General features: G+C 37.1%; 1 long non-coding RNA gene across 6 annotated transcripts in view; it reads right to left on the bottom strand.

Annotated features, from left to right (window-relative positions):
- Nucleotides 1–23,387, bottom strand: part of LOC129630391 (uncharacterized) — a 199,084-nt gene that overhangs the window by 67,884 nt on the left and 107,813 nt on the right. The window contains exon 4 of one of the 6 annotated variants that reach the window (XR_008703663.1): nucleotides 8,114–9,594. The exons of 4 other annotated variants lie outside the window; for them this stretch is intronic. This is a non-coding gene — a long non-coding RNA (uncharacterized LOC129630391). Of the gene's footprint in view, nucleotides 1–8,113; nucleotides 9,595–23,387 lie in introns of those variants that run through there. One more of the 6 variants, XR_008703662.1, reaches the window with a different exon arrangement.

Below are 23,387 nucleotides of genomic sequence, written 5' to 3'. Positions count from 1 at the left end.
GCTTTTCACTTTTATGCATTGGAGAAGGAAATGGCAACCCACTCCAGTGTTCTTGCCTGGAGAATCCCAGGGACGGGGGAGCCTGGTGGGCTGCCTTCTCTGGGGTCACACAGAGTCGGACACGACTGAAGTGACTTAGCAGCAGCAGCAGCACATTTTGTTTATCAGTTCATTTGCTGGTAAACTTTTGGGTTGTCTCCACCTTTTAGCTAGAATAATGCTGCTATGAACAATGGTATACAAGTACCTGGCTTCCCAGGTGGCTCAGTGGTAAAGAATCCACCTTCCAAGTAGGAGACCCAAGTTTGAATCCTAGGTCGGGAAGATCCCCTGGAAAAGGAAATGACAACCCACTCCAGCATTCTTGCTGGAAAACTCAATGGACAGAGGAGCCTGGCAGGCTATAGTCCATGGGGTCACAAAGAGTCTGACATGACTTGTTAACTAAACAATATCAACAGCATACAAGTATCTATTTGAGACTCTGGTTTCAATTCTTTTGGGTATATACCTAGGATATTACCAGATCATATGATAACTTGTGTTAAATTTTTAAGAAACTGCCAAGTTTTCACAGGATTTGTATCATTTTACATTCCTACCGAATGTGAATGATGTTCCCATCTCTCCACATTCATGTAAGCATTTTTATTTTCTATCTTTTGTTTGTTTATAGCCATTATAATGAATATGAAGAGATATCTAATTGAGGTTTTGATTTTCATTTCCATTATAATTGCTGATGTTAAGCATCTTTTCACGCTCTTGGCCATTTGTACATATTCTTTGTAGGAAAATGTCTATTTAAATCCTTTGCATATTTTTTAACTGTGTTGTTTGTTTTGTTGCTGAGTCATATGAGTTCTTTCTATACCCTGGATATTATTCCCATATCAGATACATGGTTTCCAAATGTTTTCTCCCATTCTGTGGGCTGTGTTTTCACTCTTTTGATAATGTCTTTTGATACACAAAACCTTTAATTTTGATATGTTTATCTATCTTTCTTTGCTACCTATGTTTCTGCTGTCATACTAGACAAGTCTTTAAAACACTGTTAGTGTGCTTGATAAAATAACTGTTTGACCAGATAATTATTTTTTAATTTAAAAAAAACTGTAAATTTTGCTTGCTGCTGCTGCTGCTAAGTTGCTTCAGTCGTGTCCAACTCTGTGCGACCCCATAGACGGCAGCCCACCAGGCTCCCCCAACCCTGGGATTCTCCAGGCAAGAACACTGGAGTGGGTTGCCATTTCCTTCTCCAATGCATGAAAGTGAAGCTGCTCAATCGTGCCTGACTCTTAGCTACCCCATGGACTGCAGCCTACCAGGCTCCTCCATTCATGGGATTTTCCAGGCAAGAGTATTGGAGTTGGGTGCCATTGCCTTCTCCGTGAATTTTGCCTAAGTAATGATGCTAAAGCTGAAACTCCAGTACTTTGGCCACCTCATGCGAAGAGTTGACTCATTGGAAAAGACTCTGATGCTGGGAGGGATTGGGGGCAGGAGGAGAAGGGGACGACAGAGGATGAGATGGCTGGATGGCATCACTGACTCAATGGATGTGAGTCTCAGTGAACTCCGGGAGTTGGTGATGGACAGGGAGGCCTGGTGTGCTGCGATTTATGGGGTCGCAAAGAGTCGGACATGACTGAGCGACTGAACTGAACTGAACTGAACAATATATCAGCCTGTCTAGCATTGAAATTCCAGAAAATAACAATGAAAACCTCATTGAAGAAAAATATAAAGACAACTGTCAAAAGTTACTGGAGAAAGAACAAAGTGTAGCAGAAATGGGGAGGGGGGGCAGGAGGTGTGGCTCATAGGAGAAAAGAAAATCATACTGATTGATATCCAGGGCCATGAAAGCATGACCTGGTTTGTATGGTACTTGGAGAAGAAAGCTAAAGTCTCCCAGGGCTGAGACACTATCAAAAGTTGGATACTGGTGTTTCTAGAAGTGAAAATTGCAATGTGCAATCTTGTAAAGAGCTAACTGTAAATTGTGCAGTTTTAAAATCAGCATGTAAATTTCCGCCAAATCTTTAGCTGGCTCTTAATCTGTGTAAACACAAAAGAGATTCTCAAGAATCCAACAGAAAGCAGTACCTGGTAGCTAAAGAGCTAAATAGAAATTTTTAGCAGCTGCCCAGTACCTGGGGCATAGTTTGCAGACCCCATCAAGTTCTACCAAGTTAAGGAAGCTTGATAAACACTGTTACCCCAGAAAGGACAACATATTCAAAAGGAGGAACTTATCCAAGGACTCAGGGTCACTCCCTATGTTAAAGTACAAAACTGAAATTGGTCTGCTATTCTAACAAACCCTACAATCCAGGTTTCACCAGAGCAAGGCAATTTAAAATTTAATAGTCTGATAGAACAAAGTCAATTTTCTTTAAGAAAAAATATATGAAGTTTTTGCAGCATATCATCCACAGCGTCTAGTGGTAAATCAAATTTTAGTTATGCAAATAAGCAGGAAAATATTATCCATAATCAATAGATGCTGATCTGAAGAGGATCTTGATATTAGAATTAGACAGTGATATTTAATAACTATTATAAATATGTTTAAAATGACCAGAAAAAAGGTGTATATAATCAGTTAAACAATGAAGTATCTCAGAAGTTATAGAAACCTTATATTTAGACCTTATATTCTTTCTGCAAAAGAAAAGATCAGTAAACTGCAGACAAGTTAATAGAAACTATCCAAACTTAAGCATATAGAGAAATAATAAAATATTATTTATTATAACAATACAATATTAGAACAATGATTGCACATAACTCAATGACCCATGAGAGAGACTGTAACACATCATCTAACATTCATGTGGTTAGAGTTCCAGAAACGCTGGAACAAAAATACTTAAGAAACAATAACCAAAATATCTAACCAAAATTTGATAGAAAACAACTACCTTCAGCTCCAAGAATCTCAGTATACACCAAGAAGGATAAAAAGAAGGATAAAAAGACATATATACACCTGAATATATCATAATCAAACTGCTAGAAACAAAAGATAAAAAGAAAATCTTAAAAGAAGCCAAGAAAAAGCTAATTACACATGTAATATTAACAATAAGGATGAAGACTAATTTCTCATCAGAAACAATGGACTCTGATCATCACTGCCTCTCTCTTCCACCGTTAAAAATCCCTGGGATTTCACTAGACCCACCTGGATGATCTGAATAATCAACTGAAGACATGAATAGAACAAAAGGCTGAGTAAGAGGAAACTCCCCTAACCTGACAGATTGTAAGACATTGGTCTTTCTGGTCTTTGGACCTGGACTGTATCATTGGCTCTTCTTGGGTCTTGAGCCTCTTGGCTTTTAGACTGGGGCTTAAACCACTGGCTTTCCTGGTTCTCAGCCCTTCAATTTCAGACAGTCTCAGACTGGAATTACACATCAATTGATTGGATAAGCCCTACCCATATTAGTGAGAACAATTCCCTTTACTCAGACTACCAATACAAATATTAATTTAATCCAGAAACACCCTCACAGACACACCCAGAATAATGTTTGACCCGATGATATCTGGGTACCTAGTGGTGTAGTTAGTGTGTTAGTCCCTCAGTTGTGTGACAAATAAAATGAACCATCATCACAGAAAGTTAAAGGGTGCTGTTTGTGGTAGGCAAAATAATAATCCCTGCTCTGTGAGGACACAAGAGGAGGAAAGTAATCCATAAACCAGGAAGAGGGGATTCATCAAGAAGCCAACCATGATGACTTTCTCAGCTGGTTTTTTTAAACTTGTGCCCCCACGACTATGAGAAATACATGTTTGCTGTGAAAGCCATCAAATCTATCTCATTCTGTTATACCAGCCCCCAACTGATTAAGACATGTTGGAAAACTACATATTTATTTTATACTCTAGGAAGAAAGGATCTTTATTGCTATAATAATCTTCTATTTTCCACATGACTCATGGACAATTAAAAAAAATACAGTCTCCAAAATTATAAAGATATCTATAAATGGTATTTTAGTAGAAGAATATTTTAGAGATTCTCATAGAATCTTTTAACAGATAATGGTATCAGATTTATTAGTCAGGATAGGCTTGGTTTGGCTGAACCAATATATATCCCCAGAATATTCCCAGTAGCTTAAACAGAAAAGTTAAGTGTTCTTTCAGATAATATATTCACTGTGATTTAGCTGTGTATTTATTTCTAGGTAATCAGTAATCTGCTTTCCATATATATATATATATATGCTTATTCTTAACATTTAATGAGAGCCTCCCTGGTGGCTCAGTTGGTAAAGAATCCATCTACAACATAGGAGACCAAGGTCCAGTTACTGGGTTGGGAAGATCCCTGGAGGAGGGCATGGCAACCCATTCCAGTATTCTTGCCTGGTGAATCCCCATGGACAGAGGAGCCAAGCCGGCTGCAGTCCATGGAGTTGCAAAGACTCAGACATGACTGAGTAGTTACAAAGCACAAAGACTGAGTTGCAAAGCACAATATAAATGAATCACACATTATCTATATTTTTTGATTGACTCTCTTCACTTAGCATGTTTTCAAGGTAAATCCAAATTGTAGCACATTTTCGTTATTTCATTCATTTTTTTTGCAAAATTTCTAGTTGTTCCACATTCTTACCAACATTTACTGCCTTTTCTTCAGCGATTCAAACATACGTGAAGCATATGTCTCTCATTGCAGTTTTGATTTGCATTTTTGTAGTAACACTGGAACATCTTTTGTTGAGAATCTTTTTTATGTGCTTATTGACTATCTGTATATTATCTTTAAAGAAATATCTACTTAAATGCTTTGCTGATTTCCTATGCTCTCCTTTGAGCTTTATAGTTCTATTATACTTAGGTCTATGATCTGAGTTAATTTTTGTATATGGTATGAAGACGGTCGAACCTCAGTCTTTTGCCTGTGACTATCCAGTTGTGCCAGCACCATGGGTTGAAAGACGATTCTTTCCACCACTGAGTTTTCATGCACACTTTGAACTGACAGTAAATATAAGAGTATTCTCAGCCTGTCCTGCCTAAACTACAACATCTGTTACTTGTCAGGGATTGGCAGAAGGAAACAGCAACCCACTCCAATATTCTTGCCTGGGAAATCCCATGGCAGAAGAGCCTGGCAGGCTACAGTCCATAGGGTTACAGAGTTGGACATGACTGTGTGTGTGTGTGTGTGTGTGAGCGCGCACACACACACACATTCATTGGTTGTATGCCCTAAGGATAACTTTCAAAGACAATGACTAGTTGTTTTTAACTTAATTTTCTCTGGTTATTATTTCACTGGAGAGCAGTCACAGAGTTCCTTATATGGGCATTCCACAGGCAAAATCTTCTCCCTGTGTGATATATTTATTTTATGTGCCCTTTTACTATTCTACCAAGAAAGATGTCCAAAATGTGCTTCAAAAAGCAGAATTTTACTTGTTATATAGCAAAAAAAAAAAGAGAGAGAGAGAGAAACTTAGAAATAAATTACAAAAACTAAACCAAAATTAATTTTCAATTTTAATAAAATGAGACTTTCCTGAATAATAGCCGTGCAAATAATAGAATCACATAGAAATGAGATTTCTTGGAAAGTATTAAAAGTAACACTACATTTAACATATAGGATGTAATCAAACCAGTACTTTGGGATTGTTTCTGTTAGGATTAGTTTCATCTGTAAGTGACAGAACCTCTATAACAACAGTAGTTTAAGCAAGACGGAATTTTCTCTCGTTTCCATTAAAGAAAAAATTCTGAAAATAAGAAATCCAGAATTAGTCTATCAACCTGAGCCTAGTCGTATCCTTCCAGCCTGTTGCGCCAAAATGAGTGTTCTAGCATTAGCCGTCATGTTTGCTTTGCAGAAAAAGAATGAGCAAAAACACGGGAAGAAAGACAACAGCTCCCTTCAAAGGCATGACCCAGAAACTGCACATGCAATTACTACATGAGCACGATGTAAGGATAGTTGGAAATTTTTGTCTTTATTCTGAGCTGTATCTGCTCAATTAATATTCAAGGATCTATCACTGAGGAAGAGAAGAAGAGTTATTGGGGGAAAACTCTTGTATGAATATGGCCATTTTTATTTAATCAGAAGAGTAACTGAACTAATAATCAAGATAAATTAAAAAAAAGGCAAGGTGATTAAAATTAAAATTAATACATACTAATTATAAGAAAAAGTATATCAAAAAGAAAAATTAAAATATTGAAATTCATTGGGAAAAAAGCATAATCAAGAAATATAAAAATAGAACTTCCCTGGTGGTCGAGCTAAGTCCAGTTAAGATTCCAATTAAGAATCCCTGCTAAAAAAAAAAAAAAAGAATCCCTGCTTACAATTCAAGGGACCCAATCCAATCCCTGTTCAGGGAACTAGATCATGCATGCCACAACCAAGAGCTAACATGCCATAACTAAAGATCCTCATGCTGTAACTAAGTCCCTGGGGCAGCAAAATAAATAAATAAACATAAATATTTTTTAAAATATATAAAATACAATGTTATATTGGATAAACACCAAGAAATAATGTTTGCTTTATCCTAGTTATATGAAAATTCTTAATAAACTATATGACTTCTAGAAAAACACAAAATTCCTAAATTCTTTAAAAAGAGAGGAAGCACTTCCAAAATGACAGTGAAAATCTCAGAAAAATCTGTTGCTTCATAAAAGCAATAACAATGACAAAAATTTTTTGAATCAACTTTTTCTGAATTCTGGAAGCTAACTAAAGGCTTGCAACAACCTGAGGAGATTTATTCAATAAAAAGACTGGATCCCATATTAGAACAGAGAGCTCTGCAGCATATAAACTTATCCTATTGTAAAAATCACCTCCCACAGCTCTGAGGTAGCTTTGCAAATCAATAGCTTCATGACCAAAGTAGTGAAAACCAACAGCCTACAAGCCATGAGCAGGCAAAATAGGTTTATATCTCTCCAGAAAGACTTACCTCAGAGAATTCATTCTATCTGATCCATCTGGCAGTTGCCTTGAGAACTTGTCCTTATTTGAACTGACTCACAGCTCACTCAGGGAGAAAAACCCCATCCCCAGGGTATTTGTCAAAAATAATCAACAGCAATTATTTAAAACTGCAAATTGCTTGAAGCAGTGAAACAAAGTTGAGCAAACAAGAAAAAAAAATATATTTGAAAAATCTAGAAAATTAGATGTCCGTAGGGGGCTTTGAAAACCTCTCCAATACTTCTGACAATATAGATGGTCACTTGCACGTCCACAGCCGTGCACAAGACCATGAGATATTTGAGAAGGCCTTAAACTCTCACTCTGGCTGACTGTAAGGCCCTGTACAAGAAAGATGTGTAGTTTAAGGCAGAATTATAATCTGCCAGAGTAATTAAAGTATGTCCAATCATACACACAGGACAAGGGGAGGGGTCAGGGAGTTTTTCAATGTATTTAAGGAAATTTCTATTCATTTATTAGTTGACAACTAAACTAATTGAACAGAGAATTCAGTGGTAGCATATCACAAAACAATATAGGTTCTGGAGAATTTTTCCTGTATAATCACTAAAAACAAACTGCAAGAGCAACAACACCAAAAAATAACAACAAACAAATCCAAGGAGACATCTGATTTCTAAGATTGTCACTGTTATTATTTTAATTATTCAATTTTTATCAAAAAAAAATATGAGCCATGGCCAAAAAGAGAATGCATACACCATAGAAAGTTCGTTTTTGGCTTTTTTTTAAATAACAAAGCTTAATTTAAATTGACCAAGAAGAGAGAAGATTCAAATTAGCAAAATCAGTAATGGGAAACATTACTACTGATCTTAAACAAATAAAAGGAATTATAGAGTAATACAAAAAACAACTGCATTCAGACAAACTGGATAACTTAGATGAAGTAGATTCCTAGAAAACTATAAAGTACTAAAACTGTTCCAGAAAATAGAAAATCTGAATAGGTCTGTATACCAAGTAAATATATTGAATTAGTAATTTTTAAAAAGTTTCCCCAAAGAAAATCCCAGGACCAGATTGCTCATTCTTAAATTCTACTAATCTTTCACATAAGACTTAATAACAATCCTTCCCGGCGTCTATGAAAATATAGAAGAGGAGAAATCACATACCAATTCATTTTCCAAGGTCCTGTTACCAAAATCAGACAATGATATCACAAAAATGAGAGAAATATCCCTTAAGAACATAAATGCAAAATTCTCACAAAAAATATTAGCAAATAGAATCTAACACATACAAAGATGATTAAACAGCATGACTAAATGGGACTTATGCCAAGACTGTAAAGCTGGTTTAATATTGTAAAATTAACCAATGTACTATACCATACTGACAGCATTAAAAGCAAGAATGCGTGATTATCTCAAAATATGCAGAAAAAGCATTTGACAAAATGCAATGGCCCTCCATGATAAAACACTCAATAAGCTAAGAATGGAAGGAAATTTCCTCAACCTCTAAAAGGACATCTTTGAAATCCCACAGATGACATCATATTTAATGATAAAAGACTAAATGCTCTTCTCCTAAAGTAATGAATTATACAAGGATGTCTGTTATCATCACTTATATTTGACATTGTACTGGAGGTTCTAGGGAGGACAATTAGTCAAGGAAATGAAACAAGAGGCATCCACGTTGGAAAGAAAGAGGTAAAACTATCTCTATCCATAGATAATATTATCTTGTGTATAGAAAATCTAAAGGCATGACCAAAAGAATTATTCAAACAAAATAACAAACTAATAAAGGTTGTGGGATCAGTAAACAAAAAATCAGCTGTATTTATATACATAACAAAGGACAATCCAAAAATAATTAAGAAAACACTTTCTAATTGTACTTCAGTAAAACTGGAAAATAATTTTTTTCTGTACAATATCAAAGAGAAAAAATTAGTTTGAAAAAAATTTAGCAAAAGATATGCAAGACTTGTACACCAAAAACTGTAAAACATTGTTGAAAGAAATGAATAGGGAAACTTCTATTTAAAAGTTATTTTAGATAGTTTTAAAATAGAAACTATCTATTTAAAAGTTAATATTGCTAAGATGACTACATTCTCCACATGAATCTTTTCCTTCAGTGTTCAGTTCAGTCAGTTCAGTCCTTCAGTTGTGTCCGACTCTTTGGGACCCAATGAATCGCAGCACACCAGGCCTCCCTGTCCATCACCAACTCCCGGAGTTCACTCAGACTCATGTCCATCCAGTCAGTGATGCCATCCAGCCATCTTATCCTCTGTCATCCCCTTCTCCTCCTGCCCCCAATGCCTCCCAGCATCAGAGTCTTTTCCAATGAGTCAACTCTTCGCATGAGGTGGCCAAAGGACTGGAGTTTCAGCTTTAGCATCATTCCTTCCAAGAAATCCCAGGGCTGATCTCCTTCAGAATGGACTGGTTGGATCTCCTTGCAGTCCAAGGGACTCTCAAGAGTCTTCTCCAACACCACAGTTCAAAAGCATCAATTCTTAAACCCTATCAAAATTCCAGCTTTCCTTTTGCAGAAAGTCACAAGTTATTTCTGAAAGTCATATGGAGATGGAAGGGATTAGAATAACCAAAGTAATCCTGAAAAAGGACAAGTTGCAAGACTTACTTTTTAAGTTTTAAAATTTAATACTGAACTACACTAATTAAGAAAACATGATGCTGGCATAGGATTAATGAGATAAAACTGAAAGATCAGAAATAAACTCTTACATTTGCTATCAGTTGATTTTTCACAAATGTGGGAAGTCAATTTAAATAAGGAAAGAATAAATCTTTTAACAAATAGTAGTTAGACAATTAGATATCTACATACAAAAGAATGGAGTTGTGCCCTTCCTTCATATCATATACAAATGTTAGTTCAAAATGAATTATAAACTAAAGCTAAAAGACAAAACTATAAAACTCATACAAGATAGGAGTAAACTTTCATGAGCTTGGGTTATCTAAAACCTTCTCATGTATGATGGCAGAAGCACAAAAAAAAAGTAAATAAATTGGGCTTCGTCAAAATTATAAAATTTTGTGCCTCAAGGAACACTATTGAGATAGCAAAAAGAAAATTATTTGGTTATTCCTCTTAAAGAGAATAGATGTCCAGAAAAACCTATTTTCATACAAAGAGGCTTTCTGGGTAAACAAGATGACTTCTGAGCGGGTACAAAAATGGCTTGAGAGAGTCCAGATAAGAGACTGATTTTAAATTTTTACAGTTCTAAGGGGATGAGGCTGGGTTGTGAGTCCCTGTGTATGGGACTTTTCCCTCCAGTACCAAAGTAGGGAGAACCTGGACTTTCTAATTAGCTTACTCAGCTGTGAAGCAGAAGGGAAATCCAGATGGGTAGAACTTAAAAGTGCCAGGAGTCCAACATCAAAAATGAAGCCAGATTCTTTATTATACAACCGATGAGTGGATTTTACAAAATGTAAAATATACATAAAAGTGATATTATTTGATGATAAAAAGGAATGGCATACTGACATATGCTATAGTATGAATGAACTTTGAGACAATTATATTATGTCAAAAAATTCAGTTACAAAAAAAACCCATACATTATCTGATTCCATTTATAATGAAATGTTCAGGACAGGCAAATCCATACCAATCCATACCACTGAAAGTACATTAGTGACTGCCTAACAAGGGGGAGGAAGGCTGAGACTGTTAAATAGTGCAAGGTTTGTATTTAGGGCATTAAAAATATTTGAAAATTAGATAATGATGGGTGCACACAAAAATCTATGAATATACCAAAAAATATGCTAAATGTTATATATGTGAATTGAATCTTATATGAATTATATCACAATAAAACACACAAACCCCAAATCACTTAAACGTGATGATAATGATTATTTTTGCAATTATGTACAAATCTTGGAAGACATTTATTTTAGTAAGTATACATGCTAATGTGAACATAGTTGTTATGTGGAGTGCTAGAGAAAACTATGTCAAGAATGTAACTTTTTATTATTACCCAGATTAGCTGAATGCAAATTTTCATCCCTGATGCTTTGAGTTGGACCTCATTTTTCCCTTGGGGATACCCTGTTTTAATTATTCTGCTCTCATTTTATATTTAATTATCCATTGGAAAAGGAAGCCCTAAATGTGTGAGGCTGTAAAGATAATGTTCACCTCTGATGTCCCTTAGAAGTAGGACCTGGGTCTCCTGCATTGCAGGCAGATTCTTTAGCAACTGAGACACTAGGGAGCCCTTGACTGGGCCAGTTGTGTTTAAGTCTGTCCCAGTGTGGTACGAGTATGAGTTAGACATTATACAGTCAGTTTACCTATAAAGGCTATTTTAGGGGTCCATGAACATGATCAAGATTCTATTTAATAGGTTAAATTATTTTATAAAGAATTCTTTTCAAGCCAAACTACCTGATGATGTTTAAGGATGCATGGTTACATGGTAAAAGAATAAAGAAAGTGATTACCATAAAGGTCAGTGAAGTATAGTGATTCTTGCCCAGGGATGATCCCCTTCCCTCCTCATCATTTGTCTATTTGGCAGTATCTAGAGGCATGTGGGAGAAGGCAATGGCACTCCACTCTTACCTGGAAAATCCCATGGACGGAGGAGCCTGGAAGGCTGCAGTCCATGGGGTCGCTAAGAGTTGGACACGACTGAATGACTTCACTTTGACTTTTCACTTTCATGCACTGGAGAAGGAAATGGCAACCCACTCCAGTGTTCTTGCCTGGAGAATCCCAGGGACGGGGGAGCCTGGTGGGCTGCCATCTATGGGGTCGCACAGAGTCAGACACAACTGAAGCAACTTAGCAGCAGTAGCAGCAGAGGCATGTGAGCTTGACACAGTTACCTGGGGATAAGAAGTATATGGAGGACAGAGGAGGTAGGAATCTTCTGCTGACATCTAGTGGATTGAGATCATTGATGCTGTAGAATATTCCACAATACCCAGTTGGGCTGCCTTCAACAAAAATTTGGTACTAAGTTTCTACAGTGCTAGTATTAAGTTTCTAGAGAGTTTAGAAACTCTGAGCCAGTTAATACATTTACAGGGGAGGAATATAAACTGCATGTGTGTGTACATATATATATATATATGTGTGTGTGTGTGTGTGTGTGTGTGTGTGTTATATATGTTTATGCAGTTTTTTTATGCATACTATATTTAATTTTAAAAAAGCAAAAAGAAGAAAGGGGAGGATGGAAGGTGGAAACTTAGACAGTGACAAGAAATAAAATCATTTATCATATAATTATCCCAAAATATTTTAGGATGAGATCTTTCAGACTTTCAAAGAAGGATAATTGTCACCTTATATTTAGCATTTGAAAATAACAATATAGCAAGCTTTCCAATTTACTGTATTATGCAAAATAATCCTTTTAATAAAATATTAATTCCAAACTCATCCTATGAGGCCACCATTGCCCTGATTAAACCAAAGATATCACAAAGAAAGAATATTATAGCTGGTATCACTGATGAACACTGATGCAAAAATCCTCAGCAAAATACTAGCAAAATGACTCTAACAATACACTGAAAGCATCATACACTATGATCAAGTGGGATTTATTCCAGGGCTGCAAGGACTGTTTAATATCCACAAATAGGTCAATATGTTATACCACATTAACAAACTGAAGAATAAAAACCACATAATCATCTCAATAGATACAGAAAAGGCTTTTGATAAAATTCAACATTCATTATGATAAATCTCTTCAGAAAATGGGCACAGAATATACCTCATTGGAAAAGACCCTGATACTGGGAAAGATTGAGGTTAGGAGGAGAGGGGGAAGCAACAGAGGAGATGTTTGGATGTCATCATTGACTCACTGGACATGAGTCTGAGCAAACTCCGGGAGATAGTGAAGGACAGGGAAGCCTGGAGTGCTTCAATCCACAGGGTCACAAAGAGTCAGAAATGACTTAATGACTGAAGACCAACAACAAGCTCAGCATAATAAAGGCCATACATAAAAAACCAACAGCTAACATCATACTCAATGCTGGAAATCTGAAAGCATTTCTCTAAGATCAGGAACATGACAAGGATACCTACTCTCACCATTTTTATTCAACACTGTTTTGGAAGTCCTGGCCACAGCATTAAGAGAAGAAAAAGAAATAAAAGGAATACAAAATGGAAAAGCATAAGTAAAACTGTCATTCATTGTTTTCAGATGACATGATGCTATATATGGAAAATCCTAATGATGCCACCAGAAAATTACTAGAGTTTACCAATCAATGAAATCGCAAAGAGTTGGACATGACTGAGCAACTGAACTAAACTGAACTGAAGTTAGTAAATGTGTTGCTGCTGCTGCTGCTATGTCACTTCAGTCGTGGCCGACTCTGTGCGACCCCATAGACGGCAGCCCACCAGGCTCCCCCATCCCTGGGATTCTCCAGGCAAGAACACTGGAGTGGGTTGCCATTTCCTTCTCCAATGCAGGAAAGTGAAAAGTGAAAGTGAAGTCGCTCAGTTGTGTCCGACTCTTAGCGACCCTATGGACTGCAGCCTTCCAGGGTCTTCCGTCCATGGGATTTTCCAGGCAAGAGTACTGGAGGCGGGTACCATTGATACAAAATTAATAGACACAAATCTGTTGCTATTCTATACACTAACAACAAAGTATCAGAAAGAGAAATTAAGGAAACAATCTCATTTAACATCACATAAAAACACTAGGAATAAACCTACCTAGGGAGGAAGAAGATCTGTACTCAGGAAACATAAGACTTTGATGAAAGAAACTGAAGATGACACAAACAGATTGTCACATAAACTGAGTTTTTGGATTAGAAGAATCAGTACAGTTAGAAATGACCATACTATCCATGGCAATCTACAGATTTAATAAAATCTTTATCAAATTAACAGTGGCATTTTTCACAGAACTAGAACAAAATTTTTAAATTTTGTAAGGAAACAGAAAAAGACTCCAAAATAATCTTGAGAAAGAAGAACAGAACTGAAAGAATCATGCTCCTTGACTTCAGATTATCCTACAAAGCTATAGCAATTAAAACAGTATGATACTGGCTCAAAACAAACACACAGATCAATGGGGCAGGATAAAAAGGCCAAAAATGAAACCCACACACTTATGGACAGTTCATCTACAACAAAGGAGGCAAGAATATATGATGGAGAAAAGACAGTCTCGTCAGCTGTGGTACTGGGGAAACTGGACAGCTACGTGTAAAAGAATGAGACTAGAAAATTCTCTACCACCATAAACAAAAGTAAATTCAAAACGGGTTAAAGACATAAATGTAACACCAGATACTACAAAACTCTTACTGGAAAACAGGCAGAACACATTCTGATATAAACTGCAGCAAGATTTTTTTGTATCCATCTACTACAGTAATGGAAATAAGAACAAAATAAGCAAGTGGGGCCAATTTAAACTTAAAAGCTTTTCCACAGCAAAGGAAACCATAAAAAAAAAAAGAAAGAAAACAGACAACTTATGGATTGAGAGAAAATATTTGCAAATGATTCTAGTGACAAGGAGTTAATTTCTAAAACATAAAAGTAGCTCATACAACTTCTAAATATCAAAAAACAAACAACCTCCCCAAAATGAGCAGAAGACCTAAATAATTTTTTCTCCAAAAAAGACATACAGATGGCCTGTAGGCACATGAAAAGATGCTCAACATTGCTAATTATTAGAGAATTGCAAATCAAATCTACAATGAGATATCACAAAATTCTAATTCAAAAAGATACATTCACCTACTGTTCACAGCAACACTATTTACAACAGCCAGGACATGGAAGCAACCTAAATGTCCATTGACAGATGAATGGATAAAGATGTGGTATACATACACACCTATACACACACACACACATAACGGAATATTACTCAGCCATAAAATTGATCAAATAATGCCACTTGCAGCAACTCGGATGGACCTAGAGTTTATCATCCCACATGAGGTAAGTCAGACACAGAAAGACAAATATCACTTAGAAATGACAAATATAAATGATACCACTTATATGTGGAATCTAAAAAAAATGACACAAAAGAACTTATTTACAAAATAAGTAGACTCACAGGCATAGAAAACAAACTTCGATTACCAAAGGGATAAGCAGGAGAGAGATAAATTAGGAGTTTAGGATTAACATTATACACACTACTAAGTACAAAATATGTAAATAATAAAGACCTACTGTGTAAGGACAGGGAACTAGATTCAATATCTTGTGATAACCTTTAATGGAAAAGAGTAGGAAAAAGTGTATACATATATATAAGTGTTTATCTGTGTGCATGTGTGTATAACATATACGTATATATACACATATACATAGGAACCTGACATATACAGAGGAGCCTGGCAGGGTTCATGGGGTTGCAAGAGGCAGACATGATTAGGGACTAAACCAACACTGCCCTTTATATCTGAATCACTTTGCTGGACACCCAAAACTAACACATTATAAATTAACTGTACTTCAATTTAAGAAATGGTTAAAAAAAAAAGAGAGAAAGAGAAAATATCACTGAAAAGATTGTTTATTTTACTTGTACTATTAGCGTAAAATTTTTAATCAATTTGTAGAAAAGTAAATTTAGAGGTGGAAAATCAAGCATGCTTTAATACTGCTGTTAAGTCACTTCAGTCGTGTCCGACTCTGTGCCACCGCATAGATGGCAGCCCACCAGGCTCCCCCGTCCCTGGGATTCTCCAGGCAAGAACAATGGAGTGGGTTGCCATTTCCTTCTCCAATGCATGAAAGTGAAAAGTGAAAGTGAAGTTGCTCAGTCGTGTCCGACCCTCAGCGACCCCATGGACTGAAGCCTTCCAGGCTCCTCCATCCATGGGATTTTCCAGGTAAGAGTACTGGAGTGGGGTGCCATTGCGTTCTCCGGCTTTAATACTAGAAAAGTTATTAAATATTATATCACATTAACAATTCAAAAACTTAAGCAAGTCCCCTTATATTGAGGAACATATTCAATAAAATTTGTTAATTTTCAACTTAGTAAGAAGAGAATATCTTAGTATGAAAAAATATCTATTGCAAAGCAACATCTAAATTATAATTAATAACCTGTTTAAGATACTTAATGCTGTATGAATTCACATTTAAACCAGAAAGAATAAATGTCTATTACTATCATTTAATTTGTACACTTTCCCAGAAATTCAAATTAGTCCAAAAAGACTTTGAAACAGAAAAAAAGGCTGTATCCTGTTAGATCCTGCACTAGTTTATTCCACATTGTTTCTGTGAACTTCTAGGCTGTATAATCATTTATCCTTTTGTAGATGAGAGTGTCAAAATAATGAGATGTTTCATAATGGAAGCCCTTATAATTTTTTATACAAAGTAATATGTGTAAAAGACATAACCTGCCGGGAGCCGGCGAGAGACATTCCACTCGTGACAAAGGTCATGAGGAAGGGGGCTCGGCATACGCAAAGGCGGGATCGAGCCTCGGGAGTGCCCCCGGATATTCTCGAGCATCTACCCCCCAAAAAACCAGAGTCTGCCTACTTTATTGCTTTGTGCTCTCACCTCTGACTTTACTGGGGGCTGTCCCCCACCACCATCTCACTCTCTCTGTCAAAGAGTTAACTTACAGCTCCAATTAATAAAGTTCCTGGGCAATTAGGAGTGTTTAAATCCAAACCCCTCAGATGGCTCTCTAACTCGCCTGACAAGTTTACCCGGACACCTACAGCTATGCATACGATTGTTTACAGTCTCCCAGCCTCCAGAGGCACGGGAAGCTTAAGATATTCAAATAGCTTAGAGCCTCTCAGAGAATTAGAAACTGTCAGAATAAAACTAGTAAAAGATTTCATTGATGAGCCAATGTTTGTTGCCAAGTTTTCACATCCCCTGAATTGTATCCTTGAATGTGCATTAATTAATATAGTTGGTATGTAGAAAAAATAAGTAGTGGCCTGGTGTTAGTAACTTTAGACCCTTAAGGTAGTAAATTCTTTCCTTTGTAAACCCATTACACATCCACCCTACAGGAACGTAATCTTATCTTCGGAAGATGGCGCCAAACCTTAAAATAATTACTCTTAGAGAAAATAAGTCTTTGTTGATAAGTGCTTGTCAAGAGTCATAAAATGTTAATAGGCCTCTGGCCAGAAGATGATGTAAATCACCTAAACCATTTGTATACGATAAATCTGCAGGAAAGAAACCCTGGTTTTTGATAAGCATCAAAGACTGCTGATTTTGCATCCCCTATTATCCTCTATGTGTAACTTAGGGTATAAAAGCCCCTGTTGAAAATAAAGCTATGGGCCTTGCTCACCAACGCTTGGTCTCCCCATGTCATTCTTCCCTTTAACTTCCAGCTGAGTGTCCATCTGGAGCGTGGATATCCTCTGCAACCATTTATTTGCCTGGGCTTCTAAGACCCACTCGAGAAGGTGTCTAAGGTGGGGCACCTTCCGCTATTCGAGAGGGCGCCTGCGGCCTCCGTGGTCAGAGCTAACCTGGTGTCACGGGTTATATTGATTTTCCGCGTAAACCAAGCCACTCAGCTTCTTTTCTCCACTGAATTTTCCTACTGAGCTATCCTCATTCTATTCCTCTTTATTATCTCTAATTAACATTTGAATAGGTCGCCTAGCCATCTCTCCTTCGAATACCCTGGATCAGCCGGGGCTGGACCCCGGCAATAACCCATGTTCAATCTTTAACTTTAATTCAGTCCTCATATGCACTGTTATTCTTACCAAATCTTTCCTAATTTCATCCCTAAGACTCCTAGGCAGGGAAGGTGTAAGATTCTGGGGTGAACCAAGAATATGGGTTTCGCATGTTACTTGGCAACTTTTAAGAGGTACAAGTCCAGTAGTTAATTTTTCAAGCAAATAAAAAACATTCTCAACTCGAAACTGCTGTTATCAAAACATCATATATCAGATTTCAAGCATGAGAACAGTTCTGGTGACAAGTCCATCTAGAAGGAGACTTTTTTTTTTAATAAGGAGACATTTACTAGTGAGATTTATTTATTTATTTTATATGCTCATGGATACCAGAAACTTCCTCAGGGGCAAGGTACCCTGTGGAAGGACCCAGCAGAACTGGTTCCATTGTGAAAATACATTGGTTCAACAGCTGAAAATGTGGCTACTTTGGGACAGGTGAAAGGGGGTCAGAGAGCCATGATGTCTCTGGCTATGTTAAGACCAACAGGAAAGTTTTACCACTTATAAACTGATCACTCTCAAAAATGAATAATGAGTATAGTCACTTGCACATAAATGACACTGAACTCTGTGTCTCATTATTCCTGTAGTAGAAAGTGGAAAATACTATCTTTATAACATATGAAATATCATATATCATACATCCAACTCAATGTACTCAAAAGTAAACACTCAAAATGTCTGCTCGTCATCTTCCTTTGTATTTATTAATGTTACAAAAACTCCATTATAACTTTTTCTTCTAATTTTTGAGTTATCCAAACTGATTTTAAAACACGCTTACCTCAGAGAGCTAAAGGTGATGAAACCATATTTTTAAAACCCGTTTTTTCCATTGGAAAAATTTAATTATTTGTAATATTTTCATTAATTAAATGAAGATTATATTTATTTAAATATGTACTTAATTATTCACCTATGAGCTCATGGAACAACAGACTGGTTCAAAATCAGAAAAAGAGTACATCAAGGCAGTATATTGTCACCCTGATTATTTAACTTATATACAGAGTACATCATGCGAAATGCCAGGCTAGAGGACTCACAAGCTGGAATCAAGAATGCCAGAAGAAATATCAACAACTTCAGATATGCAGATACCACTCTAACACAGAAAGCAAAGAGGAACTAGAGAGCCTCTTGATAAGGATGAAAGAGGAGAGTGAAAAAACTGGCTTAAAACTCAACATTCAAAAAACTAGTATCATGGCATCTGGTCTTATCACTTCATGGCAAATAGATGGGGGAAAAGTGGAAGCAGTAAAGATTTTATTTTCTTGGGCTCCAAAATCACTGTGGATGGTGACTGTAGACATGAAATTAAAAGACACTTGCTCCTTGCAAGAAAAGCTATGACAAACTTACACAACGTATTAAAAAGCAGAGGCTTCTCTTTGCTGACAAAGGTCCATGTAGTCAAAGCTATGGCTTTCCAGAAGTCACAGATGGATGTGAGAGTTGGACCATAAAGAAGGCTGAACCCAAAGAATTGATGCTTTTGAATTGTGGTGCTGGAGAAGACTCTTGAGAGTCCCTTGGAAAGCAAGGAGATCAAACCAATCAATCCGAAGGGAAATCAACCCAGAATATTCATTGCAATGACTGATGTTAAAGCTGAAGCTCCAATACTTTGGCCACCTGGTGCAAAGAGCCGACTCATTGGAAAAGACCCTGATGCTGGGAAAGATTGAGGACAGGAAGAGAAATGGGTGACAGAAGATGAGTTGGTTGAGTGGCATCACCAACTCAATGTACATGAGTTTGAGTGGATTCCAGGAGATACTGAAGGACAGGAAAGCCTGGTGTGCTGCAGTTCATGGGGTTGCAAAGAGTCAGACACAACTTAGCAACTGAAAAATAACAATTAGTTGATTATAAAATAAAAGTGAACTATCTTTTTAGAAAATTCTTATTCACAATTAGTATATTTTAAAGTTCAGTACCAATTACTAAACTGGAATGATGTTTTATTCTTAAAGTAGTATTTTGATTTTACTTCTAGGCGTTCTCAAAAATATGTATATCTTGTCCTTCAAAATATTTCATTTTTAATAGAGAAAACTGCTTTAATTGTCATCCTAGATATCCAAGAAAGAAAAAAGATGATGGAGACTTCTCAGAAAGATGTCACAAGTCATAATTATAATACTTTTATGAAATAACTATTTTCCTTTCTGAGTCTTGCTCCAGAGGACCAATGAAACATTATGGTAAATATAGACCAATGTGTGTGAAATTTTAATCTTATTGTCATGGAGGTTAGTTTAAAAAAAATCACATGAAATTACTGATTTCTAGTTTGAATCTTCTAATCAGTAGCTGTTTTCCTACTTTCAAATAAGTTGAAAATAGAAACATCAAGGTATCGAAATATCCATGGCAAAAAAATTACTATTTTCTAGTCAATTTAAGTCAATCATTGAGTAACTGATTAGAATCGGTTCAGTTCAGTCGCTCAGTCATGTCTGAGTCTTTGTGACCCCAAGAATCACAGCACACCAGGCCTCCTGTCTATCACCAACACCCGGAGTTCACTCAAACTCACACCCATGGAGTTGGTGATGCCATCCAGCCATTTTATCCTCTGTCGTCCCCTTCTCCTCCTGCCCCCAATCCCTCCCATCAACAAAGTCTTTCCCAATTAGTCAACTCCCCACATGAGGCGGCCAAAGTATTGGAGTTTCAGCTTTAGCATCAGTCCTTCCAATGAATACCCAGGACCAATCTCCTTTAGAATGGACTGGTTGGATCTCCTTGTAGTCCAAGGGACTCTCAAGAGTCTTCTCCAACACCACAGTTCAAAAGCATCAATTCTTCGCACTCAGCTTTCTTGACAGTCCAACTCTCATATCCATACATGACCACTGGAAAAACCATAGCCTTAACTAGATGGACCTTTGTTGGCAAAGTAATGTCTCTGCTTTTGAATATGCTATCTAGGTTGGTCATAACTTTCCTTCCAAGGGGTAAGCATCTTTTAATTTCATGGTTTAAATCACCATCTGCAGTGATTTTGGAGCCCAAAAAAATAAAGTCTGACACTGTTTCCACTTTTTCCCCCTCTATTTCCCATGAAGTGATGGGACCATATGACATGATCTTCGTTTTCTGAATGTTGAGCTTTAAGCCAACTTTTTCACTCTCCTCTTTCACTTTCACCAAGAGGCTTTTTAGTTCCTCTTCACTCTCTGCCATAAGGGTGGTGTCATCTGCATATCTGAGGTGTTTGATATTTCTCCCGGCGATCTTGATTCCAGCTTGTGCTTCCTCCAGCCCAACGTTTCTCATGATGTACTCTGCATATAAGTTAAATAAGCAGAGTGACAATATACAGCCTTGACGTACTCCTTTTCCTATTTGGAACCAGTCTGTTGTTCCATGTCCTGTTCTAACTGTGGCTTCCTGACATGCTTATAGGTTTCTCAAGAGGCAGGTCAAGTGGTCAAGTGGTATTCCCATCTCTTGAAGAATTTTCCACAGTTTATTGTGATCCACACAGTCAAAGGCTTTGGCATAGTCAATAAAGCAGAAATAGATGTTTTTCTGGAACTCTCTTGCTTTTTCAATGATCCATTGGATGTTGGCAATTTGATCTCTGGTTTCTCTGCCTTTTCGAAAACCAGCTTGAACATCAGGAAGTACATGGTTCACATATTGCTGAAGCCTGGCTTAGAGAATTTTGAGCCATACTTTACTAGCGTGTGAGATGAGTGCAACTGTGCAGTAGTTTGAGCATTCTTTGGCACTGCCTTTCTCTGGGATTGGAATGAAAACTGACCTTTTCCAGTCCTGTGGCCACTGATGAGTTTTCCAAATTGGCTGGCATATTGAGTGCAGCACTTTCACAGCATCATCTTTCAGGATTTGGAATAGCTCAACTGGAATTCCATCACCTCCACTAGCTTTGTTCATAGTGATGCTTTCTTTTTTTTTTTTTCCTGAATATTTTATTACGTACCTTATTTTTTTTTAATTTTATTTTATTTTTAAACTTTACATAATTGTATATGCTTTCTAAGTCCCACTTGACTTCATATTCCAGGATGTCTGGCTCTAGGTGAGTGATCACAGCATTGTGATTATCTGGGTCGTGAAGCTCTTTTTTGTACAGTTCTTCTGTGTATCCTTGCCACCTCTTCTTAATATCTTCTGCTTCTGTTAGGTCCATACCATTTCTGTCCTTTATCGAGCCCATCTTTGCATGAAATATTCCCTTAGTATCTCTAATTTTCTTGAAGAGATCTCCAGTCTTTCCCATTCTGTTTTTTTTCCTCCATTTCTTTACATTGATCGCTGAGGAAGGCTTTCTTACCTCTCCTTGCTATTCTTTGGAACTCTGAATTCAGATGCTTATATCTTTCCTTTTCTCCTTTGCTTTTCACTTCTCTTCTTTTCACAGCTATTTGTAAGGCCTCCCCAGACAGCCATTTTGCTTTTTTGCATTTCTTTTCCATGGGGATGGTCTTGATCCCTGTCTCCTGTACAATGTCACGAACCTCCATCCATAGTTCATCAGGCACTCTATCTATCAGATCTAGGCCCTTAAATCTATTTCTCACTTCCACTGTATAATCATAAGGGATTATGTTCTAGTACGTTCTAGAACATATGTCCTGTATGTTCTAGTGGTTTTCCCTACTTTCTTCAATTTACCTATAAATTTTGCAATAAGGAGTTCATGGTCTAAGCCATAGTCAGCTTCCAGTCTTGTTTTTGCTGACTGTATAGAGTTTCTCCATCTTTGGCTGCAAAGAATATAATCAATCTGATTTCAGTGTTGATCATCTGGTGATGTCCATGTGTAGAGTCTTCTCTTGTGTTGTTGGAAGAGGTTGTTCGCTATGACCAGTGCGTTCTCTTGACAAAACTCTATTAGCCTTTGCCCTGCTTCATTCTGTACTCCAAGGCCAAATTTGCCTGTTACTCCAGGTGTTTCTTGACTTCCTACTTTTGCATTCCAGTCCCCTAAAATGAAAAGGACATCTTTTTTGGGTGCTAGTTCTATAAGGTCATGTATAGAACCATTCAACTTCAGCTTCTTCAGCATTACTGGTTGGGGCATAGACTTGGATTACTGTGATATTTAATGGTTTGCCTTGGAAACAAACAGAGTTCATTCTGTCGTTTTTGAGATTGCATCCAAGTACTGCATTTCAGACTCTTTTGTTGACCATGATGGCTACTCCATTTCTTCTAAGGGATTCCTGTCCACAGTAGTAGAAATAATTGTCTTCCGAGTTAAAGTCACCCATTCCAGTCCATTTGAGTCGCTGAATCCTAGAATCTCAATGTTCACTCTTGCCATCTCCTGTTTGACCACTTCCAATTTTCCTTGATTCATGGACCTGACATTCCAGATTCCTATGCAATATTGCTCTTTACAGCATCAGACCTTGCTTCTATCACCAGTCACATCCACAGCTGGGTATTCTTTTTGCTTTGGCTCCATCCCTTCATTCTTTCTGGAGTTATTTCTCCACTGATCTCCAGTAGCATATTGGGCCCCTACCGACCTGGGGAGTTCCTCTTTCAGTATCCTATCATTTTGCCTTTTCATACTATTCGTGGGGTTCTCGAGGCAAGAATACTGAAGTGGTTTGCCATTCCTTTCTCCAGTGGATCACATTCTGTCAGACATCTCCACCATGACCCACCCATCTTGG

The sequence above is a fragment of the Bubalus kerabau genome, chromosome 16 (genome assembly GCF_029407905.1).
Source record: "Bubalus kerabau isolate K-KA32 ecotype Philippines breed swamp buffalo chromosome 16, PCC_UOA_SB_1v2, whole genome shotgun sequence".
NCBI lineage: Eukaryota > Metazoa > Chordata > Mammalia > Artiodactyla > Bovidae > Bubalus > Bubalus kerabau.
The sequence above is the reverse complement of the archived record's forward strand: the minus strand, read 5'-3'. Positions and strand labels throughout refer to the sequence as shown.